Raw genomic sequence first — 20,709 nt, 5'->3', positions numbered from 1 at the left:
GTAGAGTTGCTACAAATTCATAGGCTAGATCAGTAGCTTTCACTATCATGCACAAGATTATTGTGCCTAAGATTTCAAGATCATGCATGATTATGCACCTAAGAACGTTGTGGAAAAATGCAGAATCCCAGGGTTGCATTCAAGATTTTGAGTCCATAGGCATGAAGCAGGGTTGAGCAATGTGCATTTTTGCAAATTCACTCTGTTCCCAAATAAAGCTGAGACTGTTCAATAGCAGCAAGAGAAACACTGCTTTGGTGGGAACAAATCATTTAAAAAATAGAAATTTTGTTTCATTTTCTTTCCTCCAAGAACTCTGCTCTCTATATCAACATGCTCAGCTCCTCATCTTATCTCATTGCTCAGCTCAGTTAGTTTTGAAAATATGAATGTAATTAGCCTTCAAATGGTGTCAACTTACTTATGTGCTTGCTTCTAATTTCTGAGTGACATTTATATCTTCCAAAGTTTTCATAAATATTCAGCAGCAATAATTTTAAAGACAGAATAGGTCAGTTAGTACAATGTATACAAATCACCTTTTGTTCTTGGTTTGACTTTGGAAGAAAGAAGTGCTGACTTGATGGGCTTAAGGTATAATGCTCCTTAGGTAAAGAAAATGGTTGCTTCACAGGTTTGTTAAGCTGTTTGTTACAGTTACACCTTCTTAGAGATACCAGCAGGCACAAGGAAAGTAAATAAACAGAAACATAAACAGAAATTTTGTCTTGGTAGAAATTATGATCCAGTTGAAGAAAGCAAAAACAAACTAATTAAATGTCAGTTAGTCTCATTAATATTTTCAAAATGAAGAGTGAGGCTGTCAGAGCATTTTTTAAAAGTCACTATTTTCCTATTTCCTTTATTTTTTTAAAAAAATTGCCACTATAGAATTTAAAAAAGTTTCCAAATGAAATTTACACACAAGCTCCTTTAATAAAACAGGTAAAATTGAACAAATCCAGCTAATGTCTTGGAGAGAGAATCAGAGCCCCCCTCAACACCCTCCCCACTTTCCAGCCACAAGCAACCCAAGGAGTGCCCTAAGAATCTCCTGGATCTCTTGAGAGCAGAGTTGGAGAATTCCTGATTTAGACTGACAAATCTGATTCTCAAGTGTGACTTGTCAAGCTGCTCATTTATTTATAAGCACAGTTGCAAACCAATTTGACAGGCCATGTGAAAGTTTCTAGGTTTATAAATTTGAATGAGCTCAGAGTCTCGTGAGGGAAGCAGGCAGGGAAGCAACAGCTCCAAGGCGGTGGGGTGTGTCACCACAGACAGGATGGGGTGGAGACTCACAAATGCAGCTCACAGGAGTAGAGAAGGGCCTCAGCAGGTTGGAGGTAACTGACCCAGCACTTGAACGGTAGGTGGAAAATTTCCTAGATGAGGAATGTGGGAGCAGCAGATTTTCTGTGTGGCTGTCGTAACCCATAGTTAGCTTCATACTTGATGCCATTTTGAAGATATAGATATAGATTTTCCTTCCTCAATACAGGATGTATTTCATCCATGATTTCTCTAAGTAGAGAATCAAATTATTTTATGAGTCATCCAACAGTCGGTTCTTTGAGTATTCAAGGGATTCTTCGGTATACTTAATAACATACAGTTTCATTCCTTCTCAGATTAAATTAACCAATTCAGTCAGCAATATACCCTTGCAACAGTTGAACCTGAGCCTTATCATACCTAATTATAATAATAATATCCAGTAATATCCTAGCTACAATTGACAGACAATGTGTTGAGATGTTAGACACAATACCACTTAAATTTCACATGATACCTATGGGGGGTATCATTTATTCATATTTTTTAGATGGTTAAAGCTAAGGTTTACAGAAGTTAGGCATCATGTCAACAGTCACAGAGCAGTAAATGATAGAAGAGCATTCCAGGAAGCTCTGATTGCAAAGCCACATGTAATCTTAAACACCACGCTGTAGGTTTTTAATTAGCTTTCTGAAGTAATATAGTGTCCACCTGTGGCTCTAAAGGCAGACTGTCATACTGCACACGTTATTTGTTCCTCATTTTTTTCCAGTTAGACAAAAGCTCTTCTGAAAATAGTGACATATACAAATTCCATCTTTATAGCTATAAAAGGTATTAGAATAAATCCATTTGTTGTCAACATACTGAAAGATGGGAGTCTTAATTCACATCAACATAATAAAAATAAATCAGTTCACTTAATGGCTTAGCATCCTGCATCCACAATGTTCAAATGACTGATTATATTTTCCTTTCTTTTCTAAAAAATTATTAATTTATTTCTTTAGGGCTGAGCCAGGTTTTCATTGCTGTATTCAGGTTTTCTCTAGTTGCAGGAAGCAGGAGCTACTCTCTAGTCATGGTGCGTGGGCTTCTCATTTCAGTAGCTTCTCTTGTTGCAGAACACGGGTCCTAGGGAACACAGGCTTCAGTAGTTACGGTGTGCAGGCTTTAGGACGTAGGCTCACTAGTTGTGATGCATGGGCTTAGTTATCCCATGGACTGTGGGATCTTCCCAGTCCAGGGATCAGACCCATGTTCCCTGCATTGGCAGGTGGATTCCTAACCACTAAACCACCAGGAACCCCTTGAATTTTCAATGTAACATGAACTATAATTTTTGTTGACATATAGACAGGGATATGAACCTTCAACACACAAGGATAAACTTCCTAAGCTCCATAAAGGACTTGATCTAGGTATGAAATTATGTTACAATGAAGAAGGAATTGGAGTCAGCAGACAAGGAGGCACGTCCAGTTGACCCTCCCCCTGCCCAGTCAGTTTGTAAACCTAGTTTTATAAAGTTTCTGAGGAAGTCAATAATTCAGTAGCCAAAGGGGATCTAAAATTGGAAATCCCACTAGCATCCACCACATTCACAACTACCCATGTTCAAGATCGCGAGGGGAGACTTGCCCAGATACACATATTCTGTAATCGCTGAATTACAGAGCTGGAGTGAAAAAGGTAATAATCATGAATGTTTCAGCCCAATTTCCTCACTTTTTATATCTGAGGGAAACCAAGGACCTCAGGGATAAACTTACTAGTTTAAGTTCATCTGGCTGTGTTTGAATCTCATCTATCTATCTCAAAGTGGGCTGCAGATATAACTTTACATTTGCAAAATTTTAAAACCCCGAGGAAAATCACACAATAGGCTCATCATCATAAATGTAATGAAAGTGTAGCCAAAATGTCCTCACAATGTTCAAACTTCTCCATTCTGTTATGCACAACTCTTTCTCCCATTGTCCTTTCAATCCATTCTCCTCTAGTTATGTTGGGAGCATCCTTTTTAAAACATTTCTTCTAAGTCCTATTTTCACAACTTTTTGTCCTTTGCCAACTTTATAATTTCCTGTCTTTTCTTTTGATTTGCTTGGGCTGTAAGGCATGTTAGCATATGAATCTGTATTAATTCCCTTCTGCGTTTTCTCAGGCATCCTAAAATACTGCAGCAAATGGAGACACTTTTCTTTATCTTTCCCTGCTTCTACTGAACAGCTAAATATTCCTCTTAGGCCTCTTTCATTGGATTAATTTAGCTAAGCTTTCCATCTGATGCTATTTTGTTAATTTTAAATCACATTTCCTTCACATTTTATGAGAATCAGCCTAGCAGCACACTCTTTGGCATGCCATTGAAATAAAGACACATCATGACTCCAAATAATTACATTATTCAGCAAAGACTCTTATCTGCCATCTCCTAATTTATATTACAATTTTCAGTCACCCGAAATCTGTATTTGTGTTGTCTGTGAGCCACTACAAAGTTGTTGCTTACATTATTTCTGTATATTAGACACAGAGTCACATTTTGTTGAATTCTAAGGTCTGCATACATGATGCCTGATTTCTTCTTTGGAGTTTAGAACAATTGAACTAAACATTTAACTTTGAAACATTTGGCTCTTCACACCAGTAATTATGCATTTGGTATAAAATGCAACTACAGAAATCAGGATTTTTTTTAAAAAAATTAGGCACTGGTGGCAGCGATGTTTTTATTTCTATGCAAATTAAAATGTGTTTGATTTCATTTTTAATCTCCCCAGGTAACACCTCTAAACAATCTTTTGGCTAGCTAAATGCTTTCAGTTAACTGTATAATGACACTTAAATCATCTTTGATTAATCAGTTCATGAGAAACATATCTTTAGCTATTTAATCTGTTTAAAATATATATTCCTCTTGTCCAGTAAGAGTGGTTAAAAAAAAAATGGCATGCATGACCTGTTTTTCCCCTGAGAAAAGTGTATTTTCTGAAAAAAATATATTTAATTAATTTATGCTACCAATTCTGATGCCATGCCATGTAGGTTTTTATTTTTCTTTACTTGTCCTGCTCCACTCATGTTCCTTTACATATAAATTTAAACACACTGTGCATGATGTTAATCAATACAAGAGACCAAAGAAACACTAATACTTGTCTGGAGATAGGAAAGAGGCTAATAAAATGCAAAGAATATTATCACAGTATTTTCTGTAAATAAACTAAAGAATTAGAAACCTTTCAATAGGTTCTATATTAACATAATAATTAATTTTTGTATGAAGTATTTTGTTAAAACTTTAGTTTCATGATTAGAACTGTATTAAATATGGACTTTCCTGGTGGCTCAGATGGTAAAGTGTCTGCCTACAATGCGGGAGACCTGGGTTTGACCCATGGGTCGGAAGATCCCCTGGAGAAGGAAATGGCAAACCACTTCAGTACTCCTGCCTGGAAAATCCCTTGGACAGAGGAGCCTGGTAGGCTACAGTCCATGAGGTCGCAAAGAGTAGGGCACGACTGAGCGACTTCACTTTCACTTTTCTTTCTATGAATTACTGGACTTCTTGAAAAATACAAAAAATGAATACCACCATTTGATGGTAGTCATTATCTTCTAGGCTTAACGCAGAATTTTTAATGCACTTAAAAATTTTAATTCACAAAACAAATGATGTTATAACTAGTTATTCCCATTTTCATATAAATTTTCATAGAAAACAAGTGCTTCCAAAGTAACAAAGCCAACAGGAGCAAGTCAGAACACAAAGGAAAATCAAGCTTATTTTAGAGGTCATGGTCTTAAAACCTCTATGTCACTTGACGCAAAAAACTTAGCTTTAACTAACACAACATTGTAAAGCAATTATACGTCGATTAAAAAAAAAGCAAAACCTTACTTTTACAATCTATTTAGAGTGAAAGCTTGTCTAGAAAGAAAATTATGACAAAGGAGCAGAAGCAGTAAAATAAAGTAAGGATATTATTTACAACAAACGGTGCTAAAGCAATTGGACAACCACATGCAAAAAAATTTAGACACAGACCTTATACCCTTCACAAAGGAACAAAAAAACTTAGAATAAATCACAGACTTAAATGTAGAAAACAAAACTGTAAAATTCTTAGAAGATATCATAGGGGAAAATCTAGATTACTTTGGGAAAGGCCATGACTTTTTAGATACAATATCAAAGGCAGATCCATGAAGAAAAGACAAAATAACTTGAACTTGATTAAAATAAAAAAAGGAAAGAAAGCTGTTCTGTGAAAGACAATGTCAACATAATGGGAAGTCAAGCCACAGTCTGGGAAAAAAACATTTTCAGAATATACATCTAATAAAAGATTTTTATCTAAAATGTACAAAGAACTCTTTAAACTCAAGGATAGGAAAGTGACTTTATTATAAAATGGGCAAAAGGCCTTAACATACTCCTGAGCATAAAAGATACACAGATGGTAGATACACATTTGAAAAGATGTTCCACAGCATATGTCATCAGGAAAATGTAAATTAAAACAAGATACCACGACTCACCTATTAGAATGACCAAAGTCTGGATGGAACACTAGCACCAAATGCTGGCAAGCATGTGGAGAAATGGGAACTGTCATTCATTGTTGATGGGACTGCAACATGGTACCGCCACTTTGAAAGATAGTTTGGCAGTTTCTTACGAGATTAAAATTACTCGTATCATACAACTCAGATATTGTACTCCTTAATGTTTACTCAAAGGATTTGAAAATATGTCCACATAAAATCCTGCACACTATATAATTTATAGCATCTTTATTCATAATTGCCAAAATTGGAAGCAACCAAGATATTCTTAAGTAAGCAAATGACTAATAAACTGTGGTATATCCAGGCAATGGAATATTATTCAGTGTTAAAAAGAAATGAGCTAACAAGTCATGGAAACACATGGAAGGATCTTAAATACATATTACCTAGGGAGAAAGCCAACCTGAAAATTTATATACTGTATGATTACAACTATATGACATTCTGGAAAAGGCAAAACTTTGGAGACAGTACAAAAATCAGTGGTTGCCAAGGAGGGATGAATAAATAGGTGCAGGAGGGAAAAACAAATAGGTAGAATACAGAGAATTTTTAGTTCAGTGGAAATATTCTGTACGATATTATAATAATGCGTGTGCATGGGTGCTCAGTCATGTCCAATTCTTTTGTGACCCCATAGACGTAGCCCTCTAGGCTCCTCTGTTCATGGAATTATCCTGGCAAGAATACTGGAGTGCATTGCCATTTCCTTCTCCAGGGGATCTTCCTGACCCAGGAATTAAACCTGCGTCTACCCGTATCTCCTACATTTCAGACAGATTCTTTAATGCTGAGCAATCAGGAAAGCTCATTATAATAATGGATACATGTTATTACATATGCTTCTAAACAAACAGAATGTACAACACCAAGGGTGAACTCTAAGGTAAACTATGGTCTTTGGGTGACTATATCAGTTGTAACAAGTGTACTTCTCAGGTAGAGAATGTTGATAATGAGGGAGACTAGGCATGTGTTGGCAGGATGAAGGATGTAGATTCCTACGTAGGAAGTCTACCTTTTTCTCAATTTTAAATAAAGGAAAATTCAAAATACAAAGTAATGTAATGATTCAGTAGAAATCAGGATGCAAAGACCTGCATCCTGGCTATGGCTAAGTAAGTTATTTATTTTTTAGTTTTTAAACAAGATGTCTTAGTTCCTGTCTGACCAAAGATCAAACTGAACCTGTGCCACTTAAGTGGAAGTGCAGAATCCTAACCACTGGACTACATGGAATTCCCCATATCATTTTATTTATTTGGGACAAAACTGCTAATCTTTAATATTTGGCAAGACAGAAAGAGTACTGTGAAATTTAGTGAATAAGAGAAGCGGTATGATAAAGAAACTTAACATATTTAACTCCAGATTCCCTAGGAAGCAAAAGTAAGAGTGAAGCAAGTAAATATAGGCAGCAATGCAGGCCAGTGGCTCACTTTAACACACATAAATACACAACAGGCAGGCTGGCATCAGCTGGCTTACATAGACTGTCTCCATACAGAAATTACTTGGGGATAAAAAGTTTTTGAAAGGAAAGAAAATGGGATTTTTGTGCTGGCTGCCCCTTTGCCAGTGGGGCTGCATTATCTGGACTTTTGGCAGCCAATGGCACTAAGAGACCCTGGGAAGAGGCACAAGCTGTATCTGAAACAGTGAAAATCAAAGTTGGCTTGGGAGGATAAATGGGATTCAGACAAGGGGTTGTGGTTGTTGCTCAGGCCTTCAGTCATGTCTGATTGTTTGAGACCCCTTGTACTGTAATGCGACAGGTTCCTCTGTCCATGGGGATTTTTCAGGCAAGAATACTGGAGTGGGTTGCCATTTCCTTGTCCAGGGCATCTTCCTGGATCAGGGATTGAATCCATGTTTCCTGCATGGCAGGCAGATTCTTTCCACTGAGCCACCAGGAAGGGAAGCAATGGAGTACAAATCTTCTACTAGATACTTGGGGAAGAGACCTCTAAGCTTTCATCTGGCAAGTCTCTAAAGACGGACTCTTAAGAGAATTGTGGGAACTCTGTGATCTCACTGCTGAGGGCCCAGGTTCAGTCCATGTGGGCTGACCAAAAATAGGTAAAGCAATTAATTTTTAAAAAACAGAAATATCTGCAAATTGAGAACATTTGTTTTCTCTTTTGAACTTAACTCTTCACTGAAAAGAATATTTGTGCTCTTTCCTAAAAGGCAGAAAAAATAAAAAGATATGATAACATATTTAAGAATTCCTTCCACAAATTTTGCTGAATTTTCTGGTATGTATTTTTCCTTGTTTAGAATTGAATAATGATAATAAGTGATTGTGCTTCACGGAATATGATCTATGCCATTTAGTAGAGAGACTAGATTTTATTTTCTGTGCCTATTCGATCATCTCCGTCTGGAGACAGCACTGCATTTTTATTCTGTCTCTATCCTTTTATCTCTTTTTTCAGGTTACCTGTTGGGTTTTTTACTACTCTGAAGATTTTATAAGAATCATAAAATACGTTTTAATAATCCATTGATAAAACCTTTAAATTTATCCTGGACAGAGGTGTGCGATATTTTCTGTGTATAAATACCATTAGAGATGTTTAAAGTTACCAACATAAAAAAGATGAAAAAGAAAACCTTTATTTTGATTTAAATGAGGAAGCATTAGTATTTATTTGTTTGTATATTACTTTCTGTAGCTTGTTAAAATAAGTACTTTTTAAAAGATAACTTATTAAATGACAGTAAGATTAGCATAGATATTGCACCTTAACTATGCTAATCAGGTGCTAAAATTATTAAAATGTAATCTCAATATTTGATCTTAGATGGATTCCAGTGGGACATTTTACCTAAAACCTAAATTGTGCAGAGTCAAAATTTATACAAGCTTTTCTACTTCTTATCTCATTTTAATCCAATCTATTTTACATTTTCTAGATATCAGTAAAATTAGACAGTCAATTAAAATTTCATGGTCTACAGTATTATCTTTAGACAGAACTGGAAGCAATACTCCAGTTAATAATCTAACTATAAAAATAGCAGTATTGCTCTAGTTTCAGCAATATGAAATTGTAATTGCCCAATGTCCTAATTTCTCTGAGTTTAAGAAATTTAGCTATTACTAGTCTTCTGTGTCCTAAAATTTTGTGATAGGCTATGGTTAATACTAAACAAAAAAAGCAGAGACTTCTTCATTTTCTGTGTACCTGGTGTCTATATAATATAGATCTGTTTTTTCTCTATGTAGGTAAATCAAAGATTGGGCATGCTTTAGCTTCGATGTAGTGATAAACTGGACGTGAATAACAATATCTATTGCATTTACAAAGTTTATAATGAACAAGTATCTCACACAAATTGGGAAGCAAGGGGAAAAACATTCAACACTAGTCTGTAGACTAATTCCTTAGAATAACATAACATTTGACACATGCTCCAGGCAAAAGACTCCTACATGTTCATGTGACATCATAGTCTATGTTCCTGATGTTTTATTCACAATAGTTCAAAAGTAGAAGGCAAAGGATATAAAAGTAGAAGGCAACTAGTTAAGGCATCTATTACTTTTGTTTTCCCTTTATGCTACTAACATCCCATGATGTGGGAAGATTGAAATGTTGGACGTTCGATCACACTATATACTCTGCCTTCAATTTATCAGTTAACCTTAAAGTGTTTGCAAATGTTGGTGGCTCAGTTTTTCTAAATTTTTATTTTTCTATGCCAATATAAAATCCCCCAATGTCATTTGACTGTCAGACACAGCTTGTAGTTCTGAATTTCCACCTTTGTATTAATGCCCTAATGCAATTAGAAGAATAATGTGATGTATTACACATTATAACTATTAATTATTCTATTGTTGAATGATAATACATCTATACATGTAAATGTCTTTAAATTCTAATTATTACAGAACATTTAAAATGTAAATGCCTTAATTTGTGATTTAATCATCTAAATAGACTACTAAGCTTTGGTACTTTGGGGGAAATTTTTCAATTTGATTGCGTGAACAGGTGAAATATTCTAATTAAGTGGATATTTGAGAATAGACACTGGAGAGGAACAGTGTTATCACTGAACTGTGAAATGATCACAGAGAAAGAGTTAAGGAAGAAACATACATACACCATCAGTTAAGTATTAGAATTTGGTGATGTCAAAACCAAGATAGTCCAGGGACTGGTAACTATCTCTTAGTTAAAGTCACAAACCATACCACTGAGTCAGTCAGAGGAAAGGGTTTTTTTTAAGATGTCAGGCAGGAGTAAGAACCAAAGTGAGACTCAAAAACATTGGTCTAAGTCATGTAGGAAAGCAAAGACCAAAACTGGTATCAGCCGAAAATAAGATTAATAGGTATCACTTAATTAATCCAGTTCTTACAAGAAGCCTATTTCTGTACCCAAGATAAAAATGAGAACGCTGCAGATCAGAAAAAACGATTCCACAAGTACAGACAGGATGTGGTATGAATTCAGTGTAGAGTCTTAGTCAGTGAAATGCTGGGGACAATCTGTCACTAGGATCCTTTTAAAAAGTCTAACCTATACCTCTCAGGTCTCTTTGTTGAACTGTGACAAAACACTTTGTCCTTTCACTGCTGTTCCTGTTCATGGAATTTCAAAAGTGCTTACATTGTTTAGAAGAATGAAAAATTAGTTCATTAAAGACCTACTAATGGCTAACTAGGAGTAGGGCATATTGCTAAGCATGCTAAACAGTTTACCTGATTTTCACCTCAAGACTCAGTGACACAGATAATATTAATATTCCCATGTTACAGATGAGAAAGCTGACAACTTGCACAGTTGAATAACTTGGACCCAGTAATACAAATATTAAATATGAGGGCTCAGATTCAGTCACTTCCACTGTATAATCATAAGGGATTTGATTTAGGTCATACCTGAATGATCTAGTTGTTTTCCCTACTTTCTACAATTTAAGTTGAATTTGGCAATAAGGAGTTCACGATCTGAGCCACAGTCAGCTCCTGGTCTTGTTTTGGTTGACTGTATAGAGCTTCTCTATCTTCCGCTGCAAAGGATATAATCAATCTGATTTCGATGTTGACCATCTGGATGTCCAGGTGTAGAGTTTTCTCTTGTATTGTTGGAAGAGGGTGTTTTCTATGACCAGTGTATTCTCTTGGCAAAACTCTGCTAGCCTTTTCCCTGCTTCATTCTGTACTCCAAGGCCAAATCTGACTATTACTCCAGGTGTTTCTTGACTTCTACTTTAGCATTCCAGGACCCTATAATGAAAAGGACATCTTTTGGGGTAGTTATTCCTAGAAGGTCTTGTAGGTTTTCATAGAACCGTTCAACTTCAGCTTCTTCAGCATTACTGGTCAGGGCATAGATTTGAATTACCATGATATTAAATCGTTTGCCTTGGAAACGAAGAGAGATGGTTCTGTCGTTTCTGAGATTGCATCCAAGTACTGTATTTCAGACTCTTCTGTTGACTATCATAACTACTCCATTTATTCTAAAGGATTCTTGCCCACAGTAGTAGATATAATGGTCATCTGAGTTAAATTCAGTGGAAGTGAGAAATAGATTTAAGGGACTAGATCTGTTAGAGTGCCTGATGAACTATGGATGGAGGTTTGTGAAACTGTACAGGAGACAGGGATCAAGACCATTCCAAGAAAAAGAAATGCAAAAAATTAAAATAGTTGTCTGAGGAGGCCTTACAAATAGCTGAGAAAAGAAGAGAAGTGAAAGCAAAGGAGAAAAGGAAAGATATTCCCATTTGAATGCAGAGTTCCAAAGGATAGCAAGGAGAGATAAGAAAGCCTTTCTCAGTGATTAGTGCAAAGAAATAGAGAAAAACAATAGAATGGGAAAGACTAGAGATCTCTTCAAGAAAATTAGAGATACCAAGGGAACATTTCATGCAAAGATGGGCTCAATAAAGGTCAGAAATGGTAGGGACCTAACAGAAGCAGAAGATATTAAGAAGAGGTGGCAAGAATACACAGAACTGTACAAAAAAGACTTTCATGACCCAGATAATCACGATGGTGTGATCACTCACCTAGAGCCAGACATTCTAGTGTGAGAAGTCAAGTGGGCCTTATGAAGCATCACTATGAACAAAGCTAGTGGAGCTGATGGAATCCCAGTTGAGCTATTTCATATCCTCAAAGATGATGCTGTGAAAGTGCTGCACTCAATAAGCCAGCAAGTTTGGAAAACTCAGCAGTGGCCACAGGACTGGAAAAGGTCTGTTTTCATTCCAGTCCCAAAGAAAGGCAATGCTCAAACTACCGCACAATTGGATTCATCTCACAAACTAGTAAAGTAATGCTCAAAATTCTCCAAGCCAGGCTTCAACAGTATGTGAACTGTGAACTTCCAGCCATTCAGGCTGGTTTTAGAAAAGGCAGAGGAACCAGAGATCAAATTGCCAACATCTGCTGGATCATTAAAAAACAAGGGAATTCCAGAACAACATCTATTTCTGCTTTATTGACTATGCCAAAGCCTTTGACCATGTGCATCACAACAAATGGTGGAAAATTCTGAAAGAGATGGAAATACCACACCACCTGACCTGCCTCCTGAGAAATCTGTATGCAGGTCAAGAAGCAACAGTTAGAATGGTCATGGAACAACAAACTGGTTCCAAATAGGGAAAGGAGTACATCAAGGCTGCATATTGTCACCCTGCTTATTTAACTTATATGCAGAGTACATCATGAGAAACACTGGCTGGATGAAACACAAGCTGGAATCAAGTTTGCCAGGAGGAATATCAGTAACGTCAGATATGCAGATGACACCACCCTTATGGCAGAAAGTGAAGAAGAACTAAAGAGCCCCTTGATGAAAGTGAAATAGGAGACTGAAAAAGTTGGCTTAAGACTCAAAATTCAGAAAACTAAGATCATGGCACCCAGTCTTCTCACTTAGTGACAAATAGATGGGGAAACAGTGGAACCAGTGACAGATTTGGGGGGGGGGGGGCACTCCAAAATCACTGCAGATGGTGATCACAGCCATAAAATTAAAAGAAGCTTACACCTTGGAAGAAAAGCTATGACCAATCTAGACAGCATATTAAAAAGCAGAGACTACTTTGCCAACAAAGGTTTGTCTAGTCAAAGCTATGTTTTTTTTGCAGTAGTCCTGTATGGATGTGAGAGTTGGACTATAAAGAAAGCTGAGTGTCAAAGAATTGATCCTTTTAAACTGTGGTGTTGGACAAACTCTTGAGAGTTTCCTGAACTGCAAGAAGATCCTACTAGTCCAACCTAAAGGAAATCAGTCCTGAATATTCATTGGAAGGACTGATGTTGAAGCTGAAACTCCAATACTGTGGCCACCTGATGTGAAGAGCTGACTCATTTGAAGAGTCTTATGCTAGAAAGATCGAAGGAAGGAGAAGAAGGGGAAGACAGAGGATGAGATGGTTGGATGGCATCACCAACTCAAGGGACATGAGTTTGAGTAAACTCTGGGAATTGGTGATGGACACGGAGGCCTGGCGTGCTGCTGTCCATGGATATGCAAAGAGTGGGTATGACTGAGTGACTGAACTAAATTGAGATTCAATCATAAGCAGTTGAGCCCCACTCCATGTTTGCTAAATACTACTACTACTGATAACACCATTATTGCATAGGACAGTGTGAGAGAAGAAAACTAATCCTTAGTATTAGTATTGCTATCATCATCACCTAATGTTTTTGGTTAAAACTCTCCCATGGTAAGGGATATCAAACTTGCTTTTACTATTGCAGAAAAGCTTAGAGTCCTGAGAAAATGTGCATATGTGCACACACATAAATGTTCCATTACATTTGGGGAGTCAAATTAAAAACCTCCAATATTAAAGAGAATGTTATGCAAATACTCTATATATCCTCATGGACTGTGGCTCACCAGGCTACTCTCCACTTGGACATGCAAGAATACTGGGGGTGCCATTTCCTACTCCTGCGGATCTTCCCAACCCAGACCCAGAGATCAAACCTGCGTTCTTGTATCTCCTGCACTGGCAGGCAGGTTCTTTACCATTAGCACCACCTGGGAAGCCATGTATATGTACATGTATTTACCTGCTTCACTCTTACTTTTGTTTCCTAGAGAATCTGAAGTAAACTATGTAACTTTCTCTATCTTACCCCTCCTCTTATTCACTGCATTTCATAATATTCTCTCTGTCTCTCCAAATATTAAAGATTATCATATGCATGTATGTGTGTGTGTCTGTGTGTGTGTGTGTGTATGTGTGTATACATTCAAATTTGTACTCTGAGAAACTATTAGGTTGGCCAGGGTTCATTTGGATTTTCCATAAGATGTTACAGAAAAACCTAAATAAACATTTGGCCTCATTAGTAACTATACTTGGTAAACTTAAAGTGAAAGAGCACTTGCTAAAATAAGTGCTTCTTATCTTCGACAAAGGAGGCAAGGACATACAATGGAAAAAAGACAACCTCTTTAACAAGTGGTGCTGGGAAAACTGGTCAACCACTTGTAAAAGAATGAAACTAGAACACCTTCTAACACCATACACAAAAATAAACTCAAAATGGATTAAAGATCTAAATGCAAGACCAGAAACTATAAAACTCCTAGAGGAGAACATAGGCAAAACACTTTCCGACATGAATCACAGCAAGATCCTCTATGACCCACCTCCCAGAATATTGGAAATAAAAGCAAAAATAAACAAATGGGACCTAATGAAACTTAAAAGCTTTTGCAAAACAAAGGAAACTATAAGCAAGGTGAAAAGACAGCCCTCAGAATGGGAGAAAATAATAGCAAATGAAGCAACAAAGGATTAATCTCAAAAATATACAAGCAACTCCTGAAGCTCAATTCCAGAAAAATAAATGACCCAATCAAAAAATGGGCCAAAGAACTAAACAGACATTTCTCCAAAGTAGACATACAGATGGCTAACAAACACATGAAAAGATGCTCAACATCACTCATTATCAGAGAAATGCAAATCAAAACCACAGTGAGGTACCATTAAATGCCAGTCAGGATGGCTGCTATCCAAAAGTCTACAAGCAATAAATGCTGGAGAGGGTGTGGAGAAAAGGGAACCCTCTTACACTGTTGGTGGGAATGCAAACTAGTACAGCCACTATGGAAAACAGTGTGGAGATTTCTTAAAAAACTGGAAATAGAACTGCCATATGACCCAGCAATCCCACTTCTGGGCATACACACTGAGGAAACCAGATCTGAAAGAGACACGTGCACCCCAATGTTCATCGCAGCACTGTTCATAATTGCCAGGACATGGAAGCAACTTAGATGCCCATCAGCAGATGAATGGGTCAGGAAGCTATGGTACATATACACAATGGAATATTACTCAGCCATTAAAAAGAATTCATTTGAATCAGTTCTAATGAGATGGATGAAACTGGAGCCCATTATACAGAGTGAAGTAAGCCAGAAAGATAAAGATCATTACAGCATACTAATGCATACATATGGAATTTTAAAAGATGGTAACGATAACCCAATATGCAAAACAGAAAAAGAGACACAGATGTACAGAAGAGACTTTGGGACTCTGTGGGAGAAGGTGAGGGTGGAATGTTCTGAGAGAATAGCACTGAAACAAGTATACTATCAAGGGTGAAACAGACCACCAGCCCAGGTTGGATGCATGAGACAAGTGCTCAGGGCTGGTGCACTGGGATGACCCAGAGGGATGGGATGGGGAGGGAGGCGGGAGGGGGGTTTGGGATGGGGAACACATGTAAATCCATGGCTGATTCATTTCAATGTATGGCAAAAACCACTACAATATTGTAAAGTAATTAGCCTCCAACTAATAAAAATAAATGAAAAAAATAAAATAAAATAAGTGCTTCCTCATCTAGAGAGACAGACATGGTTGGAATCTACACTACCCAGCAGGTACATTGAGGTACCCCCTTCTTTCCATGCCTCGCTTTCCTGACTTGTAAAATGGGGATGATACAAATAGTGAGCACAGAGGTTTACTTAATGAATCAATAAACTGACATTTTTAGGGCTTCCCAAGTGGCACTAGTGGTTAAAAAATCTGCCTGCCAGTGCAGGAGACTTAAGAGACATGTGTCTGACCCTTTGGTTGGGAAGAACCCCTGGAGGAGGAAATGGAAACCCGCTCCTGTATTCTTGCCTAAGAAATCCCATGGACAGAGGAGTCTAGTGGGCTACAGTCCATGGGGTTGCAGAGTTGGACACGACTGAGCACGGAATGCATACATATGCTTAGTAGAGGACTTGTGCAAACAGCATGCAATAATACTTCACAACCTGCTTGAGTTTTGACCAATGAGTTTAGTTCTGCAAAATAATAACCTTGATATTGACATTATCTATTTTTCACATACCTATTGTAATATTTAACACAGTATCTGGAACACAATAGATGTTTAATGAATATTTGCTGAATAAATTTAGAAGCATGATGATCTCTATAAATGCTCTATAAACTGCTACTAAACTTTTAGAAGACTTACCATATTCCATGGTACTTTAATATTTTCATACATGCTTTTATAATCTATTGTCTATTAGCAATGTAATCTCAGCCTTAAGTTCTAATTTAAATATATACTGTATTATATGTAATCAATCACTTCAATGTCTTTTGCTTTCTTCTCTGTGGCTTATATTCTCTTTGATAATTATTTATGCAAATTTCCATTTTTATCACCAGAATGTTTTCCCAGTTTTTAGATAACCAAGCATATCTACACTTGTGGCTGCGTTTTATTTTTAAATGCCAAAGAGGCTTCTGTAAATAAAGATAGAATATTTTAATGTACTTTATTAATATGTCCTTTACAACCCTCCAGATAGCATTTTGAAGTATCTTTTAGAATAATCCAAAAGAAGGATAGAAAAATTCAGCCTTTATCGTTCTTTATCAATGTTACCAAAACCATCAATTAAAATGTTCCAGTTAATTTTGACATGTGCATCCTTCCTTATCTGAAAATGTCAATTGCTCAGTTTGCTTAATACAGTTTGAAGTCAACTGGGTGTTCTTTCTTTTTTTAAATCATTTATACTAAGCCATGTTTTGATATGTGACAGATTGGAAAATCTCACTTTTCTTTAATAGCTTTTGTTTAATTATTCTGCATAAATTTATGGCTATGATTAGGTAGTTTGACTCTACCTACATTTTTAAAGACTGAATTTTCTTACTGTATTTTAAATTGCTTATTAATGAAAAAATAATCTGAAATATTCATACCACTTACTTATCACATTAAAATCTCAAATTATGGTAAATGTCTGGCTTTCTATATCCTAGTTAACTAGGGAGAATTACACTCTCAATTATCTATTTTTTATAAATGAAAAATTGGTTTGTTTACTAGTTTGGTTTCATAAAATGTTTTTATAAAACATTTAAATCTAAGATTTCTTATTCTTCTGTACATTTTTGCATATTGTGAGTGTGTGTTAGTCCCTCAGTCTCGTCCGACTCTTTGTGATCCCATGAACTATAGCCCGCCAGGCTCCTCTGTACATGGAATTCTCCAGGCAAGAATACGGGAGTGGGTAGCAATTCCCTTCTCCAGGGGATCTACCCTTCCCAGGGATTGAACCTGTGTCTCCTGCATTGCAGTCAGATTCTTTAAGATTTCAGCCACCAGGGAAGTCCTTTTTGCATACTGACCTTACGAAAACAAAATGGATTCTTCAGTTCAGCTCAGTCGCTCTGTCGTGTCCGACTCTTTGTGAACCCATGAACTGCGGCATGCCAGGCCTCCCTGTCCATCACCAACTCTTGGAGTTTACTCAAACTCATGTCCATTGAGTTGATGATGCCATCCAACCATCACATCCTCTGTCGTCCCCTTCTCCTCCTGCCTTCAATCTTTCCCAACATCTGGGTCTTTTCCAATGAGTCAACTCTTCACATCAAGTGGCCAAAATATTGGAGTTTAGCTTCAGCATCAGTCCTTCCAATGAACACCCAGAACTGATTTCCTTTAGGATGGACTGGTTGGATCTCCTTGCAGTCCAAGGGACTCTCAAGTGTCTTCTCCAATACCGCAGTTCAAAAGCATCAATTGTTCTGTGCTCAGCTTTCTTTATAGTCCAACTCTCACATCCATACATGACTACTGGAAAAACCATAGCCTTGACCAGATGGACCTTTGTTGGCAAAGTAATGTCTCTGCTTTTTAGTATGCTGTCTAGTTTAGTCATAACTTTCCTTCCAAGGAGTAAGCGTCTTTTAATTCCATGGCTGCAATCACTATCTGCAGTGATTTTGGAGGTCCCCAAAATAAAGTCAGTCACTGTTTCCACTGTTTCCCCATCTATTTGCCATGAAGTGATGGGACCGGATGCCATGATCTTAGTTTTCTGAATGTTGAGCTTTAAGCCAACTTTTTCACTCTCCTCTTTCACTTCCATCAAGAGGCTCGTTAGTTCTTCTTCACTTTCTGCCATAAGGGTGGTGTCATCTGCATATGTGAGGTTATTGATATTTTTCCTGGCAATCTTGATTCCAGCTTGTGCTTCATCCAGCCCAGCATTTCTCATGATATACTCTGAATATAAGTTAAATAAGCAGGGTGACAATATACACCCTTGACATGCTCCTTTTCCTATTTGGAACCAGTCTATTGTTCCATGTCCAGTTTTAACAGTTGCTTCCTGACCTGCATACAGGTTTCTCAAGAGGCAGGTCAGGTGGTCTGGTATTCCCATCTCTTTCAGAATTTTTCTCAGTTTATTGTGATCCACACAGTCAAAGGCTTTAGCACAGTCAATAATACAGACTAAAATCTTACTTATAAAGAATTGAACAATGTCCTCAAACATTATTGTGCATACAAATTACTGAAAATCATGTTAATATGCAAAGTTTGATTCAGTAGGTCTGGGATGAGACCACATTTTGAGGCATAAACACCTAAGATTATCTTAAGGCCATCTAATGATGACTCAATGGATATTTCTTGAATGTTATAGTCAACATGCACAATTATTTATTGCAAGTGAGGCAAAGCAATGATTTTTGAAAGAGCATGAGAACTCAGTTGCAATGTTCAATTCATTCTTTGATGCTTATTAGCTGCTTTGATTTGGACAGATTTTATCTTTTTCTAGTGTTAGTATGCCTTCTTATTATCCCAAGCTTGAGAAATGTCTATTGATTGACTAAGATTTAAAAAAAAAAATAATCTGTTTCAATGATGACAATTTCAGTTCAATTTAACAAACTACTGAACATATACAATGAGTTAAAAGAGTGGTATACTCAGGTAATAATAAACCACAGTTTATATGAATTTTCCTTTTCTGCAAGTTAAGTGAAAGATTATACGACATACAAGCATTGGCATTACTAGTTGGGAAGTTTGATGGCCTTTAGCTATCAGCAGGTATATATTTTTAACATTTAAAATTATTTTGGCAAAAATTTAATGTTTCTATGTTGCTTAAAATTCGTAGTTTTTCCTAAATTCTAGAGGTAAATTATGCACCCAAATGTATCTCACATCGATTTCTTCTAACTGAATCAGATAAGGAATTGTTTGGGGCCAGACCCTTGCTACATACTGGAATATCTTTGTAACTGTTCATTAACAATATGATTCAACTGCTAGGATAAATTGGGATCAAGAAATCTAGACATTTCAGAAATTAAATAAGATATTAATTATTTGCTAATGGGAAATACTCCAAGATAATGACTTAAAAACTTCTGATTATGTGTCATGGAACATTCTAAACCCAGAAGTGGCTCCTTTCACTCAGTTGGCAATAGAATATGGGACTCATCACTAATAATAAATCAACATCGGAAGCTGGTTTGGTACAAATTGTAATTGGCTAATATTCTCTGTGTTTCAAATTGGGTAATTAATTATATTAGCTACATTTCCTGTAATAAACATATTAGAAACAATGATATGTTTGCAATGAAACAAATATGGTTTTGCTATTTTTAATAGATGTGATATGCATGCCACATCCCTTTCTTTCCTTTAAAACCATTGTCATTACAAATGAATTTTCAGTACTTATTTTTATGCAATACTGACTACCTAGCTAGTGCTTTTACAGTTTTGTTTTGTTTTTTTCAAACTTCCAACTTTTTATTTTGTATTGGGGCATAGCCAATTAACAATGTTGTAATTTCAGGTGACACAAACTCCCCTCCCATTCAGGCTGGCATATAACAATGGGTAGAGTTCCATGTACTATACAATAGGTCCTTCCTTGTTGGTTATCCATTTTGAACATAGCAGTCTGTGTTTTTAAAAGATCATAAATTAAATTTATAAGACAAAATTGGGTACATGTTCTTTTGTTTCATTTTGTCTTCTTATTAAAACACTGATGATGATTTTGGCAAGAAACCAATCTTAGGGTTTCCCTTGATTACAACAGTGTTCTGATGTTTGCTTTTGACTATTTCTGAGTTTCAGAGAAAATTTCATAAGAACCATTTTATGAAAGACTGAAAATTCTTAAATAGCAATCCCTCCATTGTATACTATGTGATTACATGTATTTTAGGAATATTTAATTCAGTCTGATTTTTGAAGTCTTCATTCATTTTACTCCTATCTTTCTCCTTTTGATGGAATAGGCCATCATAAGATGGGCCTGAGGCCCTTTAACTATGGGACCATGTGGATGGTTGCTTTAGCTCACTAGCACAGGCAACTATCATCATGGTTGAGAACCTATTGTTTGGTAGCTGAAAGTCTTAAGTAAAATCAGGTTTATAAAGCCAGAGTTAACAGTGTGAATATCAGCTTGCATGTCTCTAACACCAACTTCAATTTTCAGCAGAGAGTTGACTTTTCAAAATGCACAGTGAATAGTTGCATTTGTTTTTAATCAAGCAAAT

General features: G+C 36.6%; 1 protein-coding gene across 1 annotated transcript in view; it reads left to right on the top strand.

The window, feature by feature from the left end:
• CNTN6 (contactin 6) overlaps positions 1-20,709 on the top strand; it is a 319,063-nt gene that overhangs the window by 249,010 nt on the left and 49,344 nt on the right.

Source organism: Cervus elaphus, chromosome 24 (assembly GCF_910594005.1).
Source record: "Cervus elaphus chromosome 24, mCerEla1.1, whole genome shotgun sequence".
NCBI classification, from domain to species: domain Eukaryota; kingdom Metazoa; phylum Chordata; class Mammalia; order Artiodactyla; family Cervidae; genus Cervus; species Cervus elaphus.
This window is presented reverse-complemented; position numbering and strand designations above follow the sequence as displayed.